The following is a 22,263-nucleotide window of genomic DNA, read 5'->3' on the forward strand; positions in this document are numbered from 1 at the left end:
TTGGAATGAGGTCTGGGCTTGACCATCTTCAAGACATTAAAAATGTTCCCCTTATACCAACTCAGGTGTTGGCTTTAGCAGTAATGCTTAGGGTCATTGTCCTTGCTGGAAGGTGAACTTCTGTCCCAGTCTCAAATCTCTGGAAGACTGAAACAGGTTTCCCTCAAGAATTTCCCTGTATTTAGAGCCATCCATCATTCCTTCAATTCTGACCAGTTTCCCAGTCCCTGCTGATGAAAACATCCCCACAGCATGATGCTGCCATCACCATGCTTCACTGTGAGGATGGTGTTCTCAGGGTGATGAGAGGTATTAGGTTTGCGCCAGACATAGCGTTTTCCTTGATGGCCAAAAAGCTACATTTTAGTCTTGTGACCAGATTACTTTCTTCCATATGTTTGMGGAGTGCCTTTTGGCGAACACCAAACGTGTTTGCTTATTTTTTTTCTTTAAGCAATGGCTTTTTTCTGGCCACTCTTCCGAAAAGCCCACCTCTGTGGAGTGTACGGCTTAAAGTGGTCCTATGGACAGTTACTCCAATCTCCGCTGTGGAGCTTTGCAGCTCCTTCAGGGTTATCTTTGGTCTCTTTGTTGCCTCTCTGATTAATGCCCTCCTTGTCTGGTCTGTGAGTTTTGGTGGGCGGCCCTCTCTTGGAAGGTTTGTTGTGGTGCCATATTCTTTCCATTTTTTAATAATGGATTAAATGGTGCTCTGTGGGATGTTCAAAGTTTCAGATATTTTTTTATAACCCAACCCTGATCTGTACTTCTCCACAACTTTGTCCCTGACCTGTTTGGAGAGCTCCTTGGTCTTCATGGTGCCGCTTGCTTGGTGGTGCCCCTTGCTTAATGGTGTTGCAGATTCTGGGGCATTTCAGAACAGGTGTATGTATACTGAGATCATGTGACAGATCATGTGACACTTAGAGAGGCACACAGATGGACTTTATTTAACAAATTATGTGACTTCTGAAGGTAATTGTTTGCACCAGTTTATTTGTTTTTTGTTAGTTTTTTTAACAAGTTATTTTTTTCTTTTCACTTCACCAATTTGGACTATTTTGTGTATTTCCATTATATGAAATACAAATCTATTTAAATTACAGGTTATAATGCAACAAAATAGGAAAATGCAAAGGGGATGAATACTTTTGCAAGGCATTGTATGGCGTAGAAAAAGAGGAGTGACTGGGGGTAAAAGGAATCCTCTGACAGTAACGGTGGATGGGATCAATATGGGATTTCAGTCACTGACTGAGTTTTTCCAGTGACTGTTTTGGTATGGAGAGAAGAGAAAAATATTGACTACCCATTGGGTTGGAGATGATTGATGGTGAATGAAATTCATGCAAATMATAGGGTTAATCAGAGGCCTACTGTAATTTTCTCCATTGCTAAAATGGGTGCAATGGACAAAGTGGCAATGCAGTTAGTGTAACATGTAAATATGTGAAAGAAAGCACACCAACCTGGGGACAGAGAGGCAGAGACAGTGAAGGAAATGCCTGAGAGAGAGTGAAATAAGAGGCTCTCTATCTCTGAGCTGTGAAGCACACCTTTCTGTCTGACAGGACTGACTGCCCTACTTTCTTATGAAGAAGATATTCTCTAAGCTGACCTGCCTGAAGAGGAGATGAAGCCTAGACCAAGACACCCTGGACAACCACCTTCTAGGATGATTCTTATCAAAAACATTGTGATCCATCTATTGGGTTTGCAGGGGTATTTGATTGTACATAGTCTTAAATCAGATAGAGATTTGAAATTATTATCAATGTCTTCATCTTCATGCTTTTATCATTTTTTTCCTTAATTCTGGAAAACATAACTTGTCAAGCATGACTGATTGATTTTTATTTGAACATTTTAACAAACGCAATGGCTATGTTTCTACGGTCCATGTGATTGGTTCATGGCTTTGCAGAGTGTTCTGATCAGTAGTTACCCACACATTTTAATCAGCCTTCTCTTTGGGTAAACCATCATGAGCTGGATATTGGGCAATTGTCTTTAATATTTAAACAATTATTTGAAATCTAATTTGCATTTTGTCTGCCATGTCTCTTTCAGGAGGTACATTTCTTTTTTATTGTAAACCTGAGAATGTTGTTTATTTTATGTTATTTTAATAAAATTAAGTTAAACTAATTTGCGTAAGTGTTCAACACCTTCCATTCTTTGTTGCTACTGACTGGTAAGGATGCGGTTCACTCAAAACAATAACTGTCAATCAAAGTGTATGTTCCCTGTGCAGACAAGGCATGTTAGTCTATAAGAAATCACGATGACTTTGACTTTGGGCATCAACATTAAAATAAATATTCAAAAGATAGACACTTATACAACATATATAAAGATTATAACCCTGTAGATAAGTGTACTGCAAGTCTGCTACCTGTGCTGCACATTAATTTACTGTGGCAAAATAACTATTGTACCATTTCCCCAATTATGTTTTGAATAAACTAAAGAATTTTAACCATGTCATATCTCATTGTAGATAGAATACACTATGTATAGCAATAATCACAGCAACGAATCCCTTTGAAAACTGCCTTTGTAGCATCAATATGAGTCAGAAACAGTTATTCTAGTGTCAAAATGTACTAAAGTGTAAATAGGATAATTTTGGTCATAAAGTCAGTCTCGTCTAATATGGAGTTTGTAACATCCGTGCAACACAACGGGTTGGTTGGGTTTTTATTTGACGATGTCCATTTGCCCACTAACATGGGGTGAACAGCTGCGGCGATTGTTCTCTATCCAATAGCATACAGTGAGACAGACATGCCCAGCAGCTCCGACTGTTTACATAAGACAACACACCGCACATTTATTAACTTGAGAAATACTGCACCAAACATCTTAGTTAGATGTAAAATTGGGCAACTAAAATTTAATCAGCAAAAACGTTAACATTTATTACCGATTTCATGAGTTATCATAGATTCATTCTGCGGATTTTGAGGAAGTGAAATCGGCTTCTGCGTCTACAGTGGCTCATCGGGAACAAACATCATTAACCAAACGCGGAATCGGCCAGGAAACACCTCCAAGACTGAAATCTCGTTTATCTAGTGAGCAACAGAAAAACACGTGCCAATCGTTACCTTAACATGAGCACCGACACGTTTTGCCTCAGCAACAGTGGTATATCAAGACATTGCATAACATCATGAAGTGATGGCATCTCTGACATATTCACCACCAGATGGCAACATTAAAATGTACTTTAAGTATTTATTAGGAAGGATATTAGTATTGTTTATACAGGTGATTTATAGATAACACAGGATAGCATATTTCCATGGTAATACATGTTACATTATACACTGAAATGTTTAGAGGGGGTGAAGTTGAGGAAATGGAAACTAATAGACGTTTTCACACTCATCTAACCTCTCAAATATGCTTCAAAGACATGTGTAACAGTATAACTTTAAACCGTCCCCTCGCCCAGACACGGGCGCGAACCAGGGACCTTCTGCACACATCAACAACGGTCGCCCACGAAGCATCGTTACCCATCGCTCCACAAAGGCCACGGCCCTTGCAGAGCAAGGGGAAACCCTACTTAAGTCTCAGAGCAAGTGACGTAACTGATTGAAATGCTAGTAGCGCGTACCCGCTAACTAGCTAGCCATTTCACATCCGTTACACATGGAAACATACATAAAGAAATTACATCATGAACAATGTATTACGATAACACACATTGTGTTTCACAGTATATAACACCTGTAGGTATCGGCTTATTTTATTGTAGGATGCCCCAATAAATGTCCTGTAATTAAAAGCAATTCTCCTTTCATCCCTTTAATTAAAAAGCATGGTAGGAGACAGAATAGCTGCAGTTACAGCAAGACGGTAGGAAGCTCAGTAATGAATCATTCATAATGTATTATAAACTGGGTGGTTGGGCCCTGAATGCTGATTGGCTGAAAGCCGTGATATATCAGACCGTATACCACTGGTATGACAAAACATTTATTTTTACTGTTCAAATTACGTTGGTAACCAGTTTATAATAGCAATAAGGGACCTCGGGGGTTTGTGGTATGTGGCCAATATACCACTGCTAATGGCTGTATCCAGGCCTTTAGCCGTGGTATATTGGCCATAAACCACACCTCCTCGTGCCTTATTGTTTAAATAGAGTTCACAGATCCTTCTATTAAACAACACGTCCCAAGAAAACAGACTCTCACTTGTCATGGAGGTCACCTGTGAAGCCAGACATTTGCTTTAACTGAGAGCCTGATGAAAACTAGCCTGGTCTCAGTGACTATTGCTGCTATGATATACATGACACAGAAGAGTTGACCAAAGCACCAACAGATCTGGCTAGATAAAGACCTATAAGGTTCTGCATATTGTTATAATAAACACACTAGTTGGCCAAAGCACCAACAGATCTGGCTAGATAAAGACCTATAAGGTTCTGCATATTGTTATAATAAACACACTAGTTGGATAAAACTGTACTGTATAGCACAGGATGTTGGTGGTACCACCAATATGGGCAGCAGGTAGCCTGGCGGGTAGGAGCATTGGGCCAGTAACCAAAAGGTTGCTGGATTGAATCCCAGAGCTGACAAGGTAAAATCTGTCGCTCTGCCCCTGAGCAAGGCAGTTAACCCACTGTTCCATCGGCACAGATGACGTGGATGTTGATTAATGCAGCCCTCCGCACCTCTCTGATTTAGAGGGTTGGGTTAAATGCAGTTTCCATGTGTTTGATTCCATTTGCGCCATTATTATGAGCAGTCCTCCCCTCAGCAGCCTCCACTGCTGTACAGTGTATAGTCTTCTTTTCTTCATAGCTGTTAAACTGAGTCTCCCACTACTCTAGTACAGGTCCCTCATGATTTCCTGTAGTAGGGGGTGCAGACACATCTCCAGCTCCTGCTTCTTGAGCAGGTGGATGAGGCGGACGTGGTCAGCCACCAGCGGTCGCAGATCGGTCATCTTCTGCAGCAGCCTGGCAAACAGCTGGGGGCAGTCTGGGTGGATGGTCTTCAACTGCAGCTCCAAGGCCTGCAGTACTACCTCCTGGAGGTCCTCGATGGGTTTCACATTCACCAGGCCTGGACGGTCTAGAGTAGAGCACAACAAGGTCAAGGTTAGAGGTCACCAGAGTGTGGAAAGTGCAAGAGGAGAGAGAGGGAAATAGAGGAAGATTGGACATACCATATACATCAAATGATCTGAAGTTGCAATGTCCTGATGAGCAAAGTCCAAGGTCAATTGAAATGATACAGCATAAAATAGGTCACCATTGTTTTATATCTGGTCTCAAGCCCAATCAAGCCATCACAGAGCAATAAAACACCTAATCCTACAGTTGAGGTCAATGGAAGGCAGACCGTTGGGGATAAAAGAAGGATGCCATATTGATGCACAATCAACAAATCTGATCAAACAAAGTGGATATTCGTCAAATCCGTTCTGAACAGGCCCAKAATGTGGTTACTAAAGCCTGATTTTGATATATATGGCTCTTTTTGCTGCATAACATTTAGAAGTTCCTTTTCAGGTTTAGAAAAAGTGACTGCTAAATGCTAAATCCGGTTTGTATAAGCTGGTAGAATAGCTAGCATACAGAAATCGGTGGTGGTAGCCAAAGTAATTTTGAACTGCAATGCAGTTGATTGGTGACGATGACATGAACATGTATTGGGGTTGACATGCATACAAGCAATATACTCCGATGTTTACCTCAACATAGTGTGAAATACACATACTGTTTAAACAATAGCCTTAATTAAGGTAGGCTAATTTTGCTAGGGGGCAATGAGAAGATTCTGGACATTTTCCCCACGGCATCTTTCCCCAACGCGTTTGGCATGACATCCATTGACCTCTTTACCGCATCTATCTAACATACAGTTGAAGTCGGAAGTTTACATACACCTTAGCCAAATACATTTAAACTTAGTTTTTCACAATTCCTGACATTCAATCCTAGTAAAAATTCCCTGTCTTAGGTCAGCTAGGATCACCACTTTATCTTAAGAATGTGAAATGTTAGAATAATAGTAGAGAGAATGATTTATTTCAGCTTTTATTTCTTTCATCACATTCCCAGTGGGTCAGAAGTTTACATACACTCAATTAGTATGCGGTAGCATTGCCTTTACATTGTTTAACTTGGGTCAAACGTGTCGGGTAGCCTTCCGCAAGTTTCCCACAATAAGTTGGGTGAATTTTGGCCCATTCTTCCTGACAGAGCTGGTGTAACTGAGTCAGGTTTATAGGCCTCCTTGCTTCCACACACTTTTTCAGTTCTGCCCACACATTTTCTATAGGATTGAGGTCAGGGCTTTGTGATGGCCACGCCAATACCTTGACTTTGTTGTCTTAAGCCATTTTGCCACAACTTTGGAAGTATGCTTGGGGTCATTGTCCATTTGGAAGACCCATTTGCGACCAAGCTTTAACTTCCTAACTGATGTCTTGAAATCTTGCTTCAATATATCCACATAATTTTCCATCCTCATGATGCCATCTATTTTGTGAAGTGCACCAGTCCCTCCTGCAGAAAAGCACCCCCACAACATGATGCTGCCACCCCCGTGCTTTACGGTTGGGATGGTGTTCTTCGGCTTGCAAGGCTCCCCCTTTTCCTCCAAACATAATGATGGCCATTATGGCCAAACAGTTCTATTTTTCTTTCATCAGACCAGAGGACATTTCTCTAAAAAGTACTATCTTTGTCCCCATGTGCAGTTGCAAACTGTAGTCCGGCTTTTTTATGGCAGTTTTGGAGCAGTGGCTTCTTCCTTACTGAGCGGCCTTTCAGGTTATGTCGATATATGACTCGTTTTACTGTGGATATAGATACTTTTGTACCTGTTTCCTCCAGCATCTTCACAAGGTCCTTTGCTGTTGTTCTGGGATTGATTTGCACTTTTCGCACCAAAGTACATTAATCTCTAGGAGACAGAACATGTCTCCTTCCTGAGCGGTATGATGGCTGTGTGGTCCCATGGTGTTTATACTTGCGTACTATTGTTTGTACAGATGAACGTGGTACCTTCAGGCATTTGGAAATTACTCCCAAGGATGAACCAGACTTGTGGAGGTCTACAATTTTTTCCCTGAGGTCTTGGCTGATATCTTTTGATTTCCCCATGATGTCAAGCAAAGAGGCACTGAGTTTGAAGGTAGGCTTTGAAATACATCCACAGGTACACCCCCAATTGACTCAAATTATGTCAATTAGCCTATCAGAAGCTTCTAAAGCCACCTGCATTGCTTGCTGTTTGGGGTTTTAGGCTGGGTTTCTTTTACAAGCACTTTGAGATATCAGCTGATGTAAGAAGGCTATAAAAACATTTGATTTGATTTGATGACAATAATTTTCCAAGCTGTTTAAGGCACAGTCAAGTGTATGTAAACTTCTGACACACTGGAATTGTGATACAGTGAATTATAATGAAATTAATTCTGTCTGTAAACAATTGTTGGAAAAATGACTTGTGTCATGCACAAAGTAGATGTCCTGACCGACTTGCCAAAACTATAGTTTGTTAACAATACATTTGTGGAGCGGTTGAAAAACAAGTTTTAATGACTCCAACTTATGTGTATGTAAACTTCCGACTTCAACTGTAAATGCATAAATGTAAAACGGAAAAACATCACCTCCACTGAGGATGATGACAGCGAGGAAGAGCGCCGTATCACTATCGTCCAGCTCCAGCACGTTGAATTTTACCGCAAACTCAAACTTTGGCTCCATCATCTCACAGAATGGCTTCCTCAGACTCTTGAGGAACTCCCGGGTCATGAAGATCTGTCCGTAGGCGAACAGTGTGCCGTCCTTGTTCATCAGCGGCGCCAGCATGATCAACATGACCTCGATGACCCCGTACTTCAGCAGGGTCACCTGGTCATTCATGTCCAGCTCTGTGAACCCAGGGATGCTCTTGGCAAACTCTATGATTTCTCGTACAGCCTCGACGGTGCGGAACTGAACCTGCCGGAAAAAGGAGAGTTCCAGCTCCCCAGCAGGCTCTTGAGGGGGCAGGACAGACCTCTGCTGCTCCAGGAAAGGGAACTGTCTACTGTTTATAAAGTCCTGACCCGCTGTCAGGGACTTCATGTCATGGATGACAAACGGCTGGAAGGAAAGAGAGACATCCCTTAAAAACAATGTATTATGAAGCATTGCCATCCATTGCCATTCATTCTCTTGGCAATTTGTAGTGATTCAGTATTAGGCCCCTTGCTGGGTGCACAACGGGTTAATCTAACTAGGAAATAAAAGATACATTAAAATCCTGACTTTTAGGTTAGTGAATATATATCTGCTTCTCTAAAGTATAAATAACTGTCTATTAGTTATTTCCTCTTAGACAAGCTGAGATGACACAATATTACTGCTTCCTACTGTACACTGATATTTTGCTACCAGTTAATCAGGACAGAGTGCATTTACCAAAAACTGTGATATTCAAATATACAGAACCAAATGTCTGGTGTGTGTGAGAGAGAAAGAGGTCAAGTGGCTTTCAATGGCTCTGTTCTGACTCATATTACAAATGTTCCATTGACATCAATGCATAATTTATGCAAAACTTTAAAGATTATGTGCATGTAGTTGTACAGTATCTCAAGTAACAATTGGGCCCTAACTGAGTTTCCGTGGGTCTTCCCAGACAGGATGGCTCTGGCCCTGCTCTTGGTCAGGGGAAAGTGTCTGTGATAGGACAGACACAGCTGTCTGGACAAGGCTCTCAAGTCCGCTGACTCGGGGCTCCTGGGGGACACATCCATAAACTCAGCAAGCAGCTTCTCTCTCTCCTCCTGGGGCATCCGGCCGAAGCGGATGGCTGCGTGGGGACATCAGAATCATTATATTCTAGCCTGGGTGCCAGTCAGACTCTTTCTGTATTGAATAATGCTACACGTCACTGGCTGCCCAAACAATACAATGACAAAGACGTTGGCTAAAGAAGGAATATACTTCATCCTGCTGTGTAGAAACCTCTCCAAAGACTTAAGGCCCGGTTTCAGACAGACACCTGCTGTTGAAACAGTTCACATTGAATATGTTTAACACCCTTGATTAATGCTGTGACAGTCATGGAATTTTGGAATTTTGGTCATTGGTCAGCCAAATGACTGTGTCACCTTTATAACCGATCGAATAGCAACAAAAAATAAAGACGCACATTTTCTTCTCTACTCCGCTCCTGACTGTGCTGCCATAGAAATATAATGAATAAAACGAGTGTCCCCATTCAAGTCAATAATGGCATAATGGGTGGACTGGCGGCCATTGCGAGTGCACCCATAGAAGCAAAGCAGGAAGTAAAAGCAGAAAGTGTACCCATCAATATGTGCTGTGATTTGTTGATTCAACTCAACTTACATTAGACAAAATACATTCCATTGTATGAGCCACATCAGTTAACATCACTGAAGCAATCATTTGAATGAACATTCTACATTACCATGGAAATGATTGCTTAAGTGATAATGTCCGAGAAGCCGGTGTTTGGTGTTWGGAGGATATATTGGCACGGGGGTTGTTTGTTGAGGGCTGACAAACCGTGCCAATATATCCTCCAAACAAATGATTGCTTAAGTGATAATGCTAGAGAAGTCGATGTTTGGAGGATATATTGTTGTTAGGTCTGAGACAAAGTCAAAATTTTGCATTTGTTTAAGCTGTTTTCTTGTGACATTTATTTGGATACTGTACATCCATAACAATGAGCTAATGAGGCACGACTTCGCCTGGCATAGAAAATGTGCTCTCTCGTCAGGACACTGTTGTTCAAAGTAGCTAGCCAACAACACAGCTACAGTAACATGATCACTTCAAACTGAAGCTGGAAAGACGTCAAATTAGCTGTGTTTCATTTTACATTTTTTCCACACATTTTTWAAATATTTTTTGTATATATCCATAAAAATGATGCCAGTTTATTCATGATTTCAACTGGCTGAGAAACGCTGCCTGCCTGTCTGTCTCATCCCGACTCCCGACACATTCATTACTATGGGACAGCTGGAGATCTCATTTTAATATTGTTTCAATTTTGCAAGTGTCGGAGAGACAGACAGCAAGGTTTATACAAATCTCTGCTGTTGAAAATGAAATGTTAGTCAAAAAGAAATGTGAGATAATGTCTAGATGCTTTTTACAGTGGAGATCAAGTTTATATGTTGCTTGGCTGGGCTGATGAGACAGTGGATTACACAGTCAGATGGAACAGAGTAAATAGGCATTTTAACAACATAAATTTAGCCAGTGGCAACTTGTGGAATAGAGATCGGCTGGAATGCAGTTTTAACTAACCAATCAGCATTCAGTATTAGACCCACCCATTGTATAAATCCCAATACCATGCAGCCATTGCGAGTGTACCCATGAGTTTACCAGTCAAATTGCCATGATTAGAGGTTCCAAACCCATTCTATTCATTCTATTTCAATGTGTGCTGGTGCTGCAGGGAGGGGGGCGTTGCCTTGGAGCAACAAAGTTTCATTATGTTGTTAAGAGTCCATGTTATTGCAAATTAATAAAAAAGAAAACTGAAATATCACATTTACACTTCCATTCAAAAGTTTGGGGTCACTTAGAAATGTCCTTGTTTTTGAAAGAAAAGCAAATTTTTTGTCGATTAAAATAACATCAAATTGATAAAAAATACAGTGTAGACATTGTTAATGTTGTAGGAAACGGCAGATTTTTATGGAATATCTGTCACGGCAGTCGTAGGGAGGAGACCAAGGCGCAGCGTGGTAAGCGTACATTCTTCTTGATTAAAGAACGAACACTGAACAAAACAAACAAAATAACAAAACGAACCATGAAGCTAATATGGATAGTGCAGACAGGCAACTAAACATAGATCAAGAACCCACAAAACCAAAAGGGAAAATGGCAACCTAAATATGATCCCCAATCAGAGACAACGATAAACAGCTGCCTCTGATTGGGAACCAATTCAGGCCACCATAGACATACATTTACCTAGACTTACCAAAACCCCTAGACATACAAAAAAACCTAGACAATACAAACAAGAATACCCACCCTCGTCACACCCTGACCTAACCAAAATAATAAAGAAAACATAGATAACTAAGGTCAGGGCGTGACAATATCTACATAGGCCTACAGAGGCCCATTATCAGCAACCATCACTCCTGTGTTCCAATGGCACCTTGTGTTAGCTAATCCAAGTTTATCATTTTAAAAGGCTAATTGACCTTTTGCAATTATGTTAGCACAGCTGAAAACTGTTGTTCTGATTAAAGAAGCAATAAAACTGGCATTCTTTAGACTAGTTGAGTATCTGGAGCGTCAGCATTTGTGGGTTCGATTATAGGCTCAACATGGCCAGAAACAAATAACTTTCTTCTGAAACTCGTCAGTCTATTCTTGTTCTGAGAAATGAAGGCTATTCCATGCGAGAAATTGCCAAGAAACTGAAGATCTCGTACAACGCTGTGTACTACTCCCTTCACAGAACAGCGCAAACTGTCTCTAACCAGAATAGAAAGAGGAGTGGGAGGCCCCGGTGCACAACTGAGCAAGAGGACAAGTACATTAGAGTGTCTAGTTTGAGAAACAGACGCCTCACAAGTCCTCAACTGGCAACTTCATTAAATAGTACCCGCAAAACACCAGTCTCAACGTCAACAGTGAAGATGCAACCCTGGGATGCTAGCCTTCTAGGCAGAGTTGCAAAGAAAAAGCCATATCTCAGACTGGCCAATAAAAATAAAAGATTAAGATGGGCAAAATAACACAGACACTGGACAGAGAAAGATTGGAAAAAAGTGTTATGGACAGACTAATCTAAGTTTGAGGTGTTCGGATCACAAAGAAGAACATTCGTAAGACGCAGAAAAAATGAAAAGATGCTGGAGAAGTGCTTGTCACCATCTTTCAAGCATGGCGGAGGCAATGTGCTGGTCTGGGGGTGCTTTGGTGGTGGTAAAGTGGGAGATTTCTACAGGGTAAAAGGGATTTTGAAGAAGGAAGGCTATCACTCCATTTCGCAAAACACCATGCCATACTCTGTGGATGGCACTTAATTGGAGCCAAGGTTCTACTACAACAGGACAATGACCCAAAGCACAGCTAAAACCTACGCAATAACTATTTAGGGAAGAAGCAGTCAGCTGGTATCTGTCTATAATGGAGTGGCCAGCACAGTCACCGGATCTCAACCCTATTGAGCTGTTGTGGGAGCAGCTTGACCGTGTGGTACATAAAAGTGTCCATTAAGCCAATCCAACTCGTGGGAGGTGCTTCAGGAAGCATAGGGTGAAATCTCTTCAGATTACCACAACAAATTGACATCTAGAATGCCAAAGGCCTGCAAGGATGTAATTGATGCAAATTATTTGACAAAAGCAAAGTTTGAAGGAAACAATTATTATTTCAATTAAAAATCATTATATATAACCTTGTCAACGTCTTGACTATATTTCCAATTCATTTTGCAACTTGTTTCATGTATGTTTTTATGGAAAACAAGGACATTTCTAAGTGACCCCAAACTTTTGATCGGTAGTGTACATTAGTATTCAGACCCTTCACTCAGTACTTTGTTGAAGCACCTTCGGCAYCGATTACAGCCTTGAGTCTTCTTGGGTATAATTCTACAAGCTTGACACACCTATATTTGGGGAGTTTCTCCCATTCTTCTCTGCAAATCCTCTCAAGCTCTTGTCAGATTGGATGGGAAGCGTTGCTGCACATATATTTTCAGGTCTCTCCAGAGATTTTGGATCGGGTTCAAGTCTGGGCTCTGGCCGGGCCACTCAAGGACATTCAGAGACTTGTCCCGAAAGTACTCCTGCGTTGTCTTGGCTGTGTGCTTCTGGTCATTGGCCTGTTATAAGGTGAACCTTCACCCCAGTCTGAGGACCTGGGCGCTCTGGAGCAGGTTTTCATCAAGGATCTCTCTGTACTTTGCTCCGTTCATCTTTCCCCCAATCCTGACTAGTCTCCCAGTCCCTGCCGCTGAAAACATCCCCACAGCATGATTCTGCCACCACCATGATTCACTGTAGGGATGGTGCCATGTTTCCTCCAGATTTGACGCTTGGCATTCAGGCCAAAGAGTTCAATCTTGGTTTCATCAGACCAGATAATCTTGTTTCTCATGGTCTGAGAGTCCTTTAGGTGCCTTTTGGCAAACTCCAAGCGGGCTATCATGTGCCTTTTACTGAGGAGTGGATTCCGTCAGGCCACTCTACCATAAAAGCCTGATTGGTGGAGTGCTTTAGAGATGGTTGTCCTTCTGGAAGGCTCTCCCGTCTCCACAGAGGAACTCTGGAGCTCTGTCAGTGTGACCTCCTTCTCCCCTGATTGCTCAGTTTTGCCGGGCGGACAGCTCTAGGAAGAGTCTTGGTGATTCCAAACTTCTTCAATTTAAGAATGATGGAGGCCACTGTGTTCTTGGGGACCTTCGATGCTGCAGAATGTTTTTGGTACCCTTCCCCAGATCTGAGTCTCAACACAATCCTGTCTCGGAGCTCTACAGACAATTCCTTCGTCCTCATGGCTTGGTTATTTCTCTGACATACACTGTCAACTGTGGGACTTAATATAGACAGGTGTGTGCCTTTCCAAATCATGTCCAATCAATTGAATTTACCACAGGCGGACTCCAATCAAGTTGTAGAACATCTCAAGGATGCTACCTAGTGGTTATAGTGTTGGACTAGTAACCGAAAGGTTGCAAGTTCAAATCCCCGCGCTGACAAGGTACAAATCTGCCGTTCTGCCCCTGAACAGGCAGTTAACCCACTGTTCCTAGGCCGTCATTGAAAATAAGAATTTGTTCTTAACTGACTTGCCTAGTTAAATAAAGGTATAAAAAAATAAAAAAATAAAGGATGATCAATGGAAACAGGATGCACCTGAGCTTAATTTCGAGCCTCYTAGAAAAGCGTCTGAATACTTATTTAAATAAGGTATTTCAGTTTATTATTTGTAATAAATGTGCTTACATTTCTAAAAACCTGTTTTCACTTTGTCATTAAGGGGTATTGTGTGTAGATTTATGAGGGGAAAAAATAATTTAATACATTTTAGAATAAGGCTGTAATTTAACAAAATGTGGAAAAAGTCAAGGGATCTGAATACTTTCCGAATGCACTGTATATGACAAATCATGACCCTTAATAATCTTGGTAAGCAAATATACTTTTCACAACAATGTAGTGGCTTACCATCGTGTGACATGCCCACAAGCAGACATTTCTGAAAGCGACAGTACTGGCACTTATTCCGGCTCTTTTTGTGAATCCGACAATGCAGATCACAGTGGTCATACACCAGTTTTAACCGCATGGTTCTGCGGAAGAATCCCTAAGAGAWATGCAGAGAACATGTAGATTGTAGAATCATAAAGCAACAACAGACTATAATTATTTTACAGAATTTATAAAGAAATGTGATCAATGTATACAGTGAGCTTGACATGAATACAAGTTTTACGGTGAGTGTTTATGTGTCAGGGATAAATCCTTACTAATATATGACCCCCTGGAGGTTAAATAGCAAGACGTTTGTTTTGTTTTTATCCTCAAATGTGTAACAATGCATTTGTATAGCTCCAAGCAAACACAATAGCCATACATACTGTCAAGCCACCAGAACCTCAGTTGGTAGGTCTCAGTCCTACCTTGCAGCCCTCACAGGCATGGACACCATAGTGGAAGCCTGAGGCCGTGTCCCCACACACTCTGCAGTCAATGTAGAGCAGAGTGCTGGGGTCTGTGTAAGTGGGGGACTTGGAGTGAAGAGTGGGTCTGGACAGTCTGACAACGCTACAGTTGCTAGACCAAAGAGAGGACATGGACTCCTCTTTTAACGAACCTAAACAAAGACAAATGAGAACACGATGAGGTACAGATGTAGGATCTTCATTTGAGCCAGTTTGCTACAGCAGGAAAATAATCCTGCAGCAATAGGAAATGTGAAGTATTATGTGTATTATAATTAATGGACATTTTTGTAGGGGTTGTTACATMTTTTGTAGGGGAATCAAGTCTGAAATGTCAAACTTTCAAACTTCAGAAGCCTTTTTAAACCTTAAATACACTGCATGTTTTACATTTCCTGCATTGCTGGAAAGTTCTCTTGCAACAGGGTGATCAAATTAAGATCCTACATCTGTATACATAGCATCACAGGCAAGAGAAAAGACTGTGTGGCAATTGCTTTAACATAAGATTACATTTATAGATCATTAAGTTATTATACTTTAGTAAATGCCAGATTTAGTAAAAGTCCCTTACAGTAGACTTACATTGGTACTCGCTGTATGTGTAGTTGTATGGGTAGTTGAATGAGTGGTTTCTGTCTGGGCTGTGGTTGAATGAGTGGTTTCTGTCTGGGCTGTGGTTGAATGAGTGATTTCTGTCTGGGCTGTGGTTGAATGAGTGGTTTATGTCTGGGCTGTGGTTGAATGAGTGGTTTATGTCTGGGCTGTGGTTGAATGAGTGGTTTATGTCTGGGCTGTGGTTGAATGAGTGGTTTATGTTCGGAGCTGTGGTGTGAATGAGTGGGTTTATGTCTGGGCTGTGGTTGAAATGAGGTGGTTTATGTCCGGCTGTGGTTGAATGAGTGGGTTTTATGTCTGGGCTGTGGTTGAATGAGTGGTTTATGTCTGGGCTGGTGGTTGAATGAGTGATTGATTGTATTCTGGGCTGTGGTTTGAATGAGTGATTTATGTCTGGGCTGTGGTTGAATGAGTGATTTCGAATGTTTCTTCTGGGCTGTGGTGAAGTGAGTAGTTTCTGTCTGAGCTGTGGTTGAATGAGTGGTTTCTGTCTGGCTGTGGTGGTGGGGACTGTTGAGGCTGTGCTCTAGGGAGGAGAAGTAAGGGGTCCAGGGTTGACAGGGTCTTCATGTCAGAACTATTCATCTGTTGTCACTCTGCCAGGTCCAATGTGCCAGCTCAAAAACTCATTATGGGCCACCATCTCTGGATAAGAAGACCAGCAGTGAAGAGGTCAAACTAACAGTATGAATCTCTCAATTTACTATAAAAAAGCTATCAAGGAGACCACAGAAGAGGCAAACCATCTCATTACCAGTGCTGCTATAAATGGGTGTAATTATTATAACTTCAGCCTGTTAAAACTAAGAAGAATAATTTGTACTAATTCTACATTTGCACTAATTTGGATCTATACATAGATTTCAGGGCAAACACAGAATGCACTTTTTCATTCAGTCTATTGCAGTGTTAAGAGATAAGAGAGCAAACAACTAACTAAGCGGCCCGTCGGTGGTCAGGAACTCCACACGCCCACAGTAAGTCAACACAACTTTCTGTACTGTACCATTTCAGAACATTTCTCCACTTTAGACACATTAGGGTGAAGAAAAGGTGGAGACACAGGCACAGCATTGTCACTTTAAATCTAAAGGAAAGGACCGCTTTGAGAGATTGACAAGGAGGGTACAACTACCTCTTGTGGCTCTTCTCTCTCTTTCTCTCTCTCTCAGTCTGCTCTCTGCGTCTCTGGACTCTCTCTCGATGTCGTCTCTTCCAAATTCAATTGCAACTTTCAAGGGCGCTGTTGGCTCTTGGGGCATGGGGAAACCTGGTATGTTTGAGACAATTGCCAGGAGAGGCAGAAGGTAGGTAGAATATTATGGACAAAAGTGAAAATAGGACGAATACACAAGGATGTTACAAGTATAAACGATGTACACGAACAGAAGTGGAATTTTCACGAAACAAAAAGACAAGTGTATCATGGAGCAGTGTGTAGTTATACGTGTATATGGGGGGCGTCGCTCTCGCGGTCTCTCTCCTCTCTACGTTGGTCTCTCTCATTCTCTCGTCTGCTGTCGCTCTCTCACTCGCCTACATCTGCTCTCTCTCTCTCATCCTGCTCTCCTCTCTTCGATCCCGTCGCGTCATGCTACTCTCGTGTCGTCTCTCTCTCTGTCTGTGTCGATCTCCGTGCTCTACCCGCTCTGGTCTGCCCTCTTCTAACCGTGGGCTTCTCCCTCTCGGTGCCTCCCGCCTCCTGCGTGCACGCGGGGGGAAATCCGAAGATAATCGATAAAAATAAAAATTAACATTATACTGAGTGTAGATGTTAATTGTTGTGCTGCCTGGTCATCGAGTGAGTCCGAGTCTTTCAAAATGAATGAGAAAACTTTCATAGGCAGCATGTGTGGGTGTGTTTGTGTGTGTGTGCGTGCGTGCATATCTGCGTGCGTACGTACATGTCTTGCATAATGTATAAAGGATATTTAATGCTGAAACCCTCCTATTAAACACCAATGGTATTCACTAAGTTAATGGTTTATATTTAGGATAATGTTTTTCTGCTTTGTCATCCTATTTTTTATTTGAAAATCATCTTATCAAATATTTTACACATGATCAGGATACACAGAAGGCCAGAGACAATTACAGACACCAGTAAAATTCTTAAGTACCGAAAGGGGTGACTAGATGTCTTCTGATAGATTACAAAAAATCCTTGTAAAATTCAACAATTCTAGTAGTTTATTGGTAAACTTGAAAAGTTTCCAGTACCCTTCCTTTGCAACCCTAATGATGAGTGCTGATAAATGATCTACACATACCTTAACAGAAGACTGACAAAGTCCTGTGGAACAGTCTTGTTACCTAAGTGGTATGATTGAAAAGGTTAGTGTGTTAGAAGTTGGTAAACAGGGAACACCTGATCATATTGAGGTCTGGATACTACATTGTAAAAAGTAATTAGTTCTGCTAACAATTTTTTTGTTGTGGAAACCCGTTGCCTAGAACCATTCGAGTAACCTAACTCAAAGTATTTCAGTATTCAATACTTTCTAGTAATACAGTGACATCTCCATCCATATGATTATCTTTTAAAGTTGTAAATACTTAATTGTTATGTGTTTTATGAGCTTTTTGCGACTAAATTAAATGATGTACGATTTAAGTTACTTGAAGAGGAAAATTTGTTGTAGTGAACATACAAATGTAGGGTCACTTCTACTTAAATTGTTAACCTTCATAAAAACAAATCTCAAGTAGGAAGTAGTTCTGATTAGTCATTTTCAGTGGTCATGTCTTAGTGTTTAACATGGTTTTAGGTATTTGACAATTTGTCATTTTAACCCGCCTTAGCAAGCATTGTTGAGCACAGTGATCATTCTTCTAGCAGTAACTGGAGGTAGAGCTGTAAGCATTACAGGATGCTGCATTATCCTCTGTCATTAAGACTGGTGAACATTACCTAGTTGATGGTGGGAATGGCTTTTCTCATTATTGAACGTCAATTTGATATCCGTTCATCACATCAACTACACCTCATAGCAAAACAAACTGCTTAATACTATTTTAGAAATATACTTTTATTTCTTCAAATATTAATACAATATTGTGTAAAAGTACCATGAAGTCTAAACATTTTAAAATACTCACAATTCTTRAAAAAAGAGCCACGTGCCACTATTATGAATTAATAACTTGTAAAAACGTAATAATTCTATATCAGCACAACACAGATAATCAAGTGTTTTTTACGTAAATATAAATGTCTTATTACTACTTTATTATTTTAAGTAAAGACGTAAAACATAATAGAATCAAGTATGAACAACTTATTTAATAAATGTTAGATTGACTTTAAAATATTAAATAATCATAACTTGTAAAACTCAATAACTAGATTATCAGAACACAAATAAATAAATATGTATTTAGTCAATAACCTAATATTTGTTAACAGTACTCAAAAATGTTAAAAGATAAGAAATCTTATTGACATATGAGTTAGTACCACTTTTATGATTTGAGTTCTACTGGCTGTTGGAGATGTTTGAGTAACCACTACACAATTTCTTTAATGAGTTAGGCAGTTACTTTATAATAATATAATAATAATAATAAAAATACAATAGTATAAATTGACAACTTGGGTGGAATAAATTAAACATTTATCAAACTGTCAAAAGTTGACAGTAGCGTATATGTTGTTTGAATTACAGACAAGCTAGCATTTAAATTGACAAAATGAATCCTTATTATAATCCAAAAAGGTTTTGTATGTCTATGCAAATAGGTCGAGATAAATTGTCAAATGAAACAAATTAAAGCCTTTGATGGATTTAAAACCGCTATCAGTTGTGTTCATGAATAGCCTTGACAGACAGTTGCACTTGTTCACCTTTTGAAACTAGATAGCAGTCTACAGTCTCACGCAATCAGAATTATTCAAGGAAGGTGTAGCTTAGCCTACCTGTCTTGATCTGCAACACAAAATATCAACTCGTTCTTCACTATTCACTTATGAAGCTTAATTCACATATTCAGCAATATGTCTTCCTTTTTCTTGATCACGGGGTTGCTTAATAATAGGACAGGTTAAATGTGGGTCACGCAACCAGTGTTTGAATAACAGAAGTTCCCTTCGCGAACTGCATGGCTTCCCATCTTCCGTCCCGCCTCCATTTACGGGTTGGACTTTGGAGTAATTCTTCACTGAACACTGGGCACAAACCTGTTGCACTGAGGGATTATCTGATTTCATAGGTAGACTGGAATAGTAGAATGATGTAGGCTACTGTAGACTAGTTTATGAGCTGTCTCTTATACACATCTAGATGTGTATAAGAGACAGATATCAACTCGTTCTTTACTATTTAGTTGGGGTTGGACTTTGGAGTAATTCTTCACTGAACACTGGGCACAAACCTGTTGCACTGAGGGATTATCTGATTTCATAGGTAGACTGGAATAGTAGAATGATGTAGGCTACTGTAGACTAGTTTATGAGATTGTATGATTCTCATATGAATATTGAAGTAAATAACTGTATTCAGAGTAGCAGTACATATAAATCCATAGGCTTACAGTAGACATAAACTCACAGGCCATTTTATTAGGTACAACACCCGGTTCACAAAAATGGATCGCTCCAGACAGTGAGTCACATGGTCGTGGCTTGCTATATAAAACAGGCATCGAGGCATTCAGGAAAAGGAGGACCGAGCATGCCCCCATTCTCATTGACGGGGCTGTAGTGGAGCAGGTTGAGAGCTTCAAGATCCTTTGCGTCCACCTCACCAACAAACTAACATGGTCCAAGCACACCAAGAGGACACGATAAAACCTATTCCCCTCAGGWGACTGAAAAGATTTGGCATGGGTCCTCAGATCCTCAAAAGGTTCTACAGCTGCACCATCGAGAGCATCCTGACTGGTTGCATCACTGTCTGGTATGGCAACTGCTTGGCCTCCGACCACAAGGCTCTAAAGAGGGTAGTGCGTACGGCCCTTACATCACTGGGGCCAAGCTTCCTGCCATCCAGGACCTCTATACCAGGCGGTGTCAGAGGAAGGCCCTAAAAATTGCCAAAGACTCCAGCCACCCTAGACATAGACTGTTCTCTCTGCTACTGCACGGCAAGCGGTACCGGAGTGCCAAGTTTAGGTCCAAGAGGCTTCTAAACAGCTTCTACCCCCAAGCCACAAGACTCCTGAACATCTAATCAAAAGGCTACCCAGACTATTTGCATTGCCCCCCTTTTACGCTGCTGCTACTCTCTGTTATTATCTATGCATAGTCACTTCAATAACTCTACCTACATGTACATATTACCTCAATCACCTTGACTAACCGGTGCCCCCGCACATTGACTCTGTACCGATACCCCCTGTATATAGCCTCGCTTCTTATTTTACTGCTGCTCTTTAATTATTTGTTACTTTTATTTATTTATTTTTTGGGGTATTTCTTCTTAAAACTGCATTGTTGGTTAAGGGCTTAGTAAGCATTTCACTGTAAGGTCTACACCTGTTGTWTTCGCCGCATGTGACAAATAACATTTGATTTGATTTGATTATGTTCGATTGAATGTTAGAATGGGAAAAACTAGTGACCTAAGCAACTTTGAACGTGATATGATAGTCGGTGCCAGGCATGTCGGATACAGTATCTCAGAAACGTCTGCCCTCCTGGGCTTTTCATGCACGACAGTGTCTAGGGCTTACCGAAAATGGTGTGACAAACAAAAACATCCAGTCAGAGGATGAGAGAGGTTGAAGGAGAATGACAAGAATCATACAAGCTAAACGACGGGCCACAAACGTGGTGTGCAGAAGGCGACCACTCTGGGTTCCACTCCTATCAGCTAAAAACAAGAAAAAGCGGCTCCAGTGGACACGTGATCACCAACACTGGACAATAAGGAGTGGAAGAACTTTGCCTGGAACATGACAGTGAGTTCAGTTTACTTGAGTGGCCTGCACAGTGGCCAGACCTCAACCCAATAGAGCATCTTTGGGATGAGATGGAAGTGATGCCATCGCGTCAGCATCGACTAACATCCCTGTTGAACGTTTCCGAACAACTTGTAGAATGCTGTTCTGGAGGAAAAGGGGGGTCCGACCTTGTACTAGATGGGTGTACCTAATAAACTGTCCGGTGAATGCAGCTACATGTATAATCTATTAATTTTAAACTTACAAGAAACAGCACTTTACATGGAATTCTATAAATTGCTTCTGCATTTCTAATGCAGAGACCGTAGGCCTCTAGAGTCATTTTGACTATCAATGCATGGCAACTTTATTAAAATCTGTAGGACTGTAGAAACCAATCAGTGGATAAAAATCATGTAAACAATACGGTTTACAATTTATTTAACCTTTATTTAACTAGGCAAGTCAGTATGGCTGCAATCCCGTTAACGGGATRGATATGACAACAGCCAGTGAAAGTGCAGGGCACCAAATTCAAACAACAGAAATCTCATAATTAAAATTCCTCAAGCATACAAGTATTTCACACTATTTTAAAGATACACTTCTTGTTAATCTCACCACAGTGTCCGATTTCAAAAAGGCTTTACAGCGAAAGCACCACAGACAATTATGTTAGGTCACCGCAAAATCTCAGAAAAACACAGCCATTTTCCAGCCAAAGAAGGGGGTCACAAACAGCAGAAATAGAGATAAAATGAATCGCTAACCTTTGATGATCTTCATCAGATGACACTCATAGGACTTCATGTTACACAATACATATATGTTTTGTTCGATAAAGTTCATATTTATATCCAAAAACCTCAGTTTACATTGGCACCATGTTCAGAAATGCCTCCAAAATATTGAAGAAATTCCAAGAAATTGCAGAGAGCCACATCAAATAACATAAATACTCATCATAAACTTTGATGAAAGATACATGTTTTACATAGAATTAAATATACACTTGTTCTTAATGCAATCGCTGTGTCAGATTTCAAAAAGCTTTACGGCA

At 40.8% G+C, this 22,263-nt stretch overlaps 1 pseudogene; it reads right to left on the reverse strand.

The window, feature by feature from the left end:
- Positions 1-2,658: 2,658 nt before the first annotated feature.
- Positions 2,659-15,953, reverse strand: LOC111976214 (peroxisome proliferator-activated receptor gamma-like; annotated as a pseudogene).
- Positions 15,954-22,263: the final 6,310 nt, after the last annotated feature.

Source organism: Salvelinus sp. IW2-2015, linkage group LG17 (assembly GCF_002910315.2).
Source record: "Salvelinus sp. IW2-2015 linkage group LG17, ASM291031v2, whole genome shotgun sequence".
Lineage (NCBI taxonomy): Eukaryota > Metazoa > Chordata > Actinopteri > Salmoniformes > Salmonidae > Salvelinus > Salvelinus sp. IW2-2015.